The sequence below is a fragment of the Panthera onca genome, chromosome A1 (genome assembly GCF_046562875.1).
Source record: "Panthera onca isolate mPanOnc1 chromosome A1, mPanOnc1 haplotype 2, whole genome shotgun sequence".
NCBI lineage: Eukaryota > Metazoa > Chordata > Mammalia > Carnivora > Felidae > Panthera > Panthera onca.
Genome location: NC_138339.1, coordinates 184106694 through 184113991, shown reverse-complemented (window position 1 = coordinate 184113991; position 7298 = coordinate 184106694). Strand labels below are relative to the sequence as shown.

Below are 7298 nucleotides of genomic sequence, written 5' to 3'. Positions count from 1 at the left end.
AATAAGAAATTACCACAATTCATTTCCTAATCACCTTTCCCCATCTAATTGTTCAAGGCCTAGAAATTTAACATATTCTTTATATGCCACTGTCTAGATTTAGTTACTTATTTCTAACTAGAGCTAATGCTTTATTTAGTTACTTGCCTGCCTTCATTCTTTCTCCTCTTCACTATATTCTCCACATTGCCAGCAGACACAATTGTTATCCCTTTACTCCTATGATAAAATGTTTTCAAATCTAAACGCCACTGCATGAGATACAAGTTCTTTGACAATCTTATTTTAACAGACCTGTGTAATGTTTTCATAAACTCAACCCACAATACACATACACAGGGACACACACATTCATATACATACAGATAAATGCATATCCTTCTCTTCATCCATGTAGGCCTGTTCATCATTTGTGAATATATTATACCTCACCATTATCTCTCCTGCTTTGCACGTGGCAACTTCTCTTTTAGAAATGCATCCTATTCTGATTTCCTCCTCTTGTCTTCTCTATCCAGTAAAGCTAAGACTGAATATCATCTTTGTTTTAAAGAATTTCCATCCATATCTTGGAGTTAGATTTAACCAAACATTCTCCTGTGCCCCTTCAATACTATATATTATCATGTATTCCATACTATTTTCATTATGCCTGCCTTTTCCTCTCAGTGTAGACTTCTTAGAAGGCAGAGGCCATTCCTTACTACTAGTCTATACCATCATAGTCAAGTAGGCAGTAGATTTCCAATAAATATCAGCTGCAAAAATAAGTAATTTAATAAGTGAATAAATTTATGGGTAAAACCAGATACTTCTGTAGAGTTTCATAATCAGAAAGATTTCTGTTGTCTATTCTTGGAAAGGAGACATTAGTATGTTTCCTCTTTTATAAAATATAGAGGATTCCCTACATGACATTATACTTGCCTAAATTCCCACATGTGAATGAAAAAATAAGCTGCTTGAATTTAAAACACCAAGATAATTAGCATTTCATTTGCCCAGAGAGGAAATAAAGGTCCTAGTTCATTCACTGCAACACTGATTTGGCACTCTCCATGTCTCAGGAGTTAATAACAGAAGGGCACAGATTATTAAACAAAGTGCTCTCTACCCTGTTTCTCCAATTCTTTAGCATTTATTTCCACATTAATCCTAAAATATAGTTTCTTTCTCAAAAATCCAATGAAGCTTCTGCCTTGATAAATTGTGTATGTCAGAATTCTTAATTGGATAAAAACAGCACACTAGCTAGTTCAAAAAATGATTTTTAAAGGATATTAAATAGGTCAAGGAATCTCTAGGGAGATAGCAAGTTGAGCTTTTGGGCTTTCAGCGCTCCACAGCCAGATTCAATGCCCAAATCGCACCAGGAGACTGTTCCATGAAGACCACAATGACCCACAACTGGGCATAGACACTGCCTCCAAACATGGGAGCTGGGCTTGACACCATAGCCTTCAATCGCTCCTGTTTCTAAAGACCAAAGCCTGCCTTCTAACCTTACCACAGGTGGGTTCTGAATACTTCCCACCCCCTCACCTTGCTTACCTTCAAACTGAAGTGTAAAGGAAGCTAATCTGTATGCTGGAGGCTACATACACCATGTGTCTGACCCCTAGCTGCAGTGCTGTATATGCTGATTTTCTATGGCTGCTGTAAAAACAAAACCAAACCAAATAAAAGAAAGCACAAATTTAAATGGCTTAACGAAATTTGTTATCTTATAGTCATGGAGGTAAGATGTCCAAAAGGGTCATTCTTTTCCAAAATTAAGGTGTTTGTGGGGACACCTAGATAGATTAGTTGGTTAAGTGGCTGACTCTTGATTTTGGCTCAGGTCATGACTACACGTGAGATTGAGCCCCATATCAGGCTCTGTGCTGACAGCATGAAGCCTGATTGGGATTCTCTCTCTCCCTCTCTTTCTGCCCCTACCCCACTCATGTTCTCTCTTTCAAAAATAAATAAATATTAAAAAAAATTAAATTAAGGTGTTTGTAGAGCTCCATTCTTTTTGTATGTTTTAAGAGAGAATCTATCTCCTTGTCCTTCCAGCTTCTAGGGACCATACTCATTTTTTGACTTGTTATCCTCTTTCTCCATCTTCAAAACAAGCAAGTTGGGCCTGAAATCCTCCTAATATTTCCATCTCTCTCATTCTTTTTCCAATTTCTTCTTCCACTTTAAAAGAACCTTGTGATTACACTAGGTCCAAATGTATAATCCAGGCTATTATCAGTATTTCAAGGTCAGCTGATTTGCAATTTGCATTCCTTCCGCAACCTTAATTACCGTTTGTCGTGTAATCAGACGTTTTCACAGTTCCGAGGATTAGAATTTTTATATCTTTGGGCAGTCATTGTTCTGCTTACCACAGTTCACCCTTTGGTCACCAAACTTCATGTCCTTCTCATGTAAAATATACATTTACCATATTCCAAGGCAGTGGTGGGATAGGCATAGGATAACAAAGACATTCCTGTTTGAAATGGGAGAAAATGAAAGGCAAATGGAATTACCAGTTCAAAACTATTTCAAAATCCAGTTAGGCAAATTCATCTAGTTTCAAAGCCTGGAAATAATCCTCTTTGATTCTTAACTCTATCCTCTGAATCATTCTTCCTAGTTAATCAGTGGTACAATGTGCTTGCAGCTGAATAGTTTTATTTAGCCAGTTTCTTGCATGTAGAATTCAGGGAGTCCAACATCCTTCTTTTATTTTGTCCTCTTTTAGCTCCTTTTAATGAAATATAGCTGTGTTTTTCATACAATATTCTTAAGAGCCTTGTGATTCTCTCTAGTATGTTATGTTTCATGTATAACATAATGCTACATATGAATATGTGGATGTATGTGTTCCTGCATCCATGTATGCACAAATGTATACATGCTGTTAGGCAAGAGTCTCCTCCAGAGGCCATTCCAAGATCCTTTCACCTATAATTTTGATTCACTATGATGACTGATGGGCTGTATTAGTCACATACTTAATCTTTTCAATGACCAGCCATACATTCATTTTTCCTTCTTCTTCCGGATAGTAAGTCTCTTAATCTTAGCAACCATTGTAATAAAGCTAGGCTGAGACCCTCCAAATAACAGTACTAGTTCCTTTTTGTTTACAAGTTCTTAAGATTATCCGTTAATCTCAAATTTTATTATAAAAAGCAAGAAGAACCAGCTCATATTTTCAACACATTGTTTGGGAATTTCTTCAACTAAATACTCAGGTTCAACACTTACAGGTTCTGCTTTCCCCATAACTAAAGGCACAGTTCTGCCAACCTTTCTGCCACCATGAGGATCCTTTTCCCCTCAGTTTCCAATAATATGTCTCTCATTTCCTTCTGTGTTTTTCACAATAACACCTTTAACCTCCACAGTTCACTAACAATCTGTTCATAGTTATATAGATATTTGGCAAGGTGATTTAGACTTTATTTACCATGCTTCCAACTTCCTGAGTACTCAGTAGCAGAGACATTAAGATTGATATTTCTACAAACAATCTCTTATAGACAATTTAAGTTCTTTTTATTATTCTCTTCACAATTCTACCAGCCTCTGTTTATCTCAATAGATGCAGAAAAAGCATTTGAGAATTTCAACATTTTTTTCATGATAAAAACTCTCAAAAACTGACTATAGCTAGAAGTAAGCTCAACATAATAAAGACCATATATGACAAGGTCACACCTAACAACATACTCAGGTGTAAAAAGCTAGAAGCTTTTCCTGTAAGATCAAGAAGAAGACAATGCTGTCCCTTTTCACCACTTTTATTGAACATGTTACTGGAAGTTCTAGCCAGAGAAATTAGGCAAGAAAAAAAATGCACATACCAGAAAGGAAGAAATAAAATTGTCTCCATTTGCAGATGACATATTATGTATAGAAAACACTAAAGACTCCACTAAATAAAAATACAAATATTAAAACCAAGACATGAGTTCAGTAAAGTTGCAGAATACAAAATCAATATACAAAAATCAGTTGCATTTCCATGCACTAACAAAGAAAAGTGGCTTAGTTGGTTAGGCCTCTGACTTTGTTTTGTCTCAGGTCATGATCTCATGGTTCTTTGATTCGAGCCCCTCCCCTGCTCACTCTCTATTGCTCTGTCTCTCAAAATAAATTAATAAACATTAAAAAAATACTTAGGAATAAATTTGATCAATGAGGTGAAAGATCTGTACACTGAAAACTATGATACTTTGATGAAAGAAGTTGAAGAAGATACAAATAAGTGGAAAGATATTCCATGCTTATAGATTGGAAAATTAATATTGTTAAAATAACCATATTACCCAAAGCCATCTACAGATTTAATGGAATCCCTATCAAAATTCCATTGGCATTTTTCACAGAAGAAAAATAATACTAAAATTTGTATGGAGCCACACATGACCCCAAAAAGCCAAAAATATCTTCAGAAAGAAGAAACAAGCTAGAGACAATAAAAGTTCTGATTTCAAGCTATATTACCAAGCTATAGTAATCAAAGCAGTATAGTATAAAAACAGACACATAAATCAATGAAACAGACTAGAGACCCCAAAAATAAACCCACTCCTATATGGTCAATTAATTTTTGACAAAAGAGCCAAGAATATAAAGTGGGGAAATGATAGTCTCTTTATTAAATGTTAGGGAAACTGTATAACTACATATAAATGAATGAAACTGGATTCTTGTCTTATACCACATACAAAAATCAACTCAAAATAGATCAAAGACTTGAAGTTAGAAACCATAAAACACCTGACAGAAAACATCAGGAGTTTAAACATAAACTACTTGATATTATTAGTGTTGGCAGTGATTTTTTTTTTTTTAGGTTTGAGACCAAAAGCAAAGGCAACAAACAAAAGCAAAAAAACTAACAAGTGGGAACCCTTGTGCACTATTGGTATGAATCTTAATCAGTGCAGCCACAATGGAAAACAGTATATGGGAACCTCACTCTGGGTATATATCCAAGGGAAATGACAAATGGGATCTTGAAGACATAGCTGCTTATTTATGTTCTTTGCAGCATTGTTGACAATAGCCAAGGTTTAGAAACAACCTAAATATTCATCAATGGATTATTTGAAAAAGATTATTTGAAATACACACACACACACACATATATATGTGTACATATATACATTATACACATTATATATATACATATATACATTATATACATTATACATATAAAACTTATATTCTACTAGAATTACTCAAGTTTAAATGTACAATTATTAGGTAGGAAATATTTTCCAAAATGAGCAGGGAATTTGTAAATTCACTGTTGCCGTTTGTATTTATCAGGAAAAAGATTTTACATTCTTAAATGATTCTTTCACCAAAATTAGATTAAAAGTTACTGTACAACAAGAGACACCAAATACTGAGTTAGGTTTATATTGCTAAGAATGGCAGATCTAGAAACCCCAAGAATGGCAGATTTAGAAACCAGCTATAAAGGAACAAGAGACTTCTCTGAAACTCCTTATTAAAGAATTTATCCTCATCTGGAGTGCTATTTTTTGTGGAGGATAATTATTTCTAATTTTTCAATGATAGTAATAGGTGAGCAATTATCCTAAGAGGATGCCTTTTCTTATTTAGATTTTTTTTTTAACTGGGCAGCCCAATAAAAGTATCTGTCTTTTCTACAACTGTACCCTGAGATACATTTCCAAATCCAGAGTGCTTTTTGAGAGAATACTCTTCAATTGTTTGAAGCCTGAGTGACTGCCCTAAGATAGTCAATCTATGAGGAAAGTTAGGCAACGCTTTTCTTAAAAGGGGGCAGTATTGATGCATGACAAACTACCCCAAATCTTAAAAATATAGACATATTGCAAAAAATTGGCTTGCAAGATTGTGATGGCTGACAGGGAAAGTCCAAAATCTACACTTGATCTTAGCCAAAAGGCCGAGAAGCGCTAAGTCCAAAATCTAAAGGATGGATGGTCAGAGGGTACAGGCTAAAACTCTAGAGTACAAGATGAAACAGCTGTTCATAGGTGGAATTTCCCTCTTCAAGTAAGCCTCTGATTGGCTTTTAGACCTTATTGAATCAGACCATACAAATTATCTAGGATAATCTCTCTTACTTAAAGTCAACTAATTATGGAATTTAATTACATCTACAAAATACCTTCTCAGCAGCGCCTAGTGTTTGGGTAATTAGGGACACACCAAAATGGCAATCACAACTGGGCAAGTACATTTTCTGGTTTCTGTCTTGGGTATCCAGGGCTCATCAGAGAAGAAGATTCTCAAGCACAGGAAGTATGTACAAAAGGTGCTGGGTGGCCAAAAGACATGACATAAGGCCACTACACAAATTCACAATTCATGTGATTTTCCTCCAGGTTTCTTTTGAAGCTGTCAATGACACATTCTGCCCTTGCTGGTGATACCATTCACTCACTACCCACTGGGATTCCACCCCATCCTGAAGACCCTGCAGGTCACCTGTAGACTCCTGCTGATTTATTCCATTCGCCTTCCTCACACCCCTTTTCACAGCTCTTCAGGAAATGGGGGTTGGGGGGATTTCATTTCCAGATGGACTATTTTATACCAATTTTTACACCATATTTCTTTTAGTTTTTACTGTGCTTTCATTTTGTTACTTTTTAGTCTTAATCCCATTCTCTTCTACCTACCAGTATATATTCAAAAATGCTATCTCCCTTTAAAAATTTATTTCCTAGGATGGAATATTTCTTTTCCTTTCCTTTTTTTTTTTAGCTGCCCTTTGCCACACATCAGGAGTCCCAAATTCCATTTTTATCGTGGACTGTAAAGTGTCCATGTGGTGTTGAATTTTATAACTTTAGAATCAGTAGAGTCAAATATCATACAAATGACCTCTGCAAATCATGATGGAAATGGTCACAGTAGATGACACAGTAATAGCTAGGATCCTGCCAACTAAAATTAGGTTTAATTTGAGAAGAAACAAGTGTGAGTCAAAGCAGAACAAAAAATATTTGATCTGATCTTATCTTACTCTTCAATCCAAGCATGTTCGTCGTTGAAAAAGTGCTTAGGATCTATGCAACACTTCTTAAAGTAATTACATCTTTCTTCAAAGACAAAATACTATTATTTGCAAACATTGTCAAAATATATCTGTATTAGATACCCTCATAAATTTCTTTATAGTGCATAAATGAATCTACATTGAATTTTTTTCTTGTGAAGCAGCTTATGTATGTTCATCTTTGTTATTCACAAGGTCAAAGGTAATATGGTTACCTTTATGCTTTTTTGAAACTAAGGTATGTATAATT

At 35.1% G+C, this 7298-nt stretch overlaps 1 pseudogene; it reads right to left on the bottom strand.

Annotated features, from left to right (window-relative positions):
• Nucleotides 1–5793: 5793 nt before the first annotated feature.
• Nucleotides 5794–5941, bottom strand: LOC132682652 (U2 spliceosomal RNA; annotated as a pseudogene).
• Nucleotides 5942–7298: the final 1357 nt, after the last annotated feature.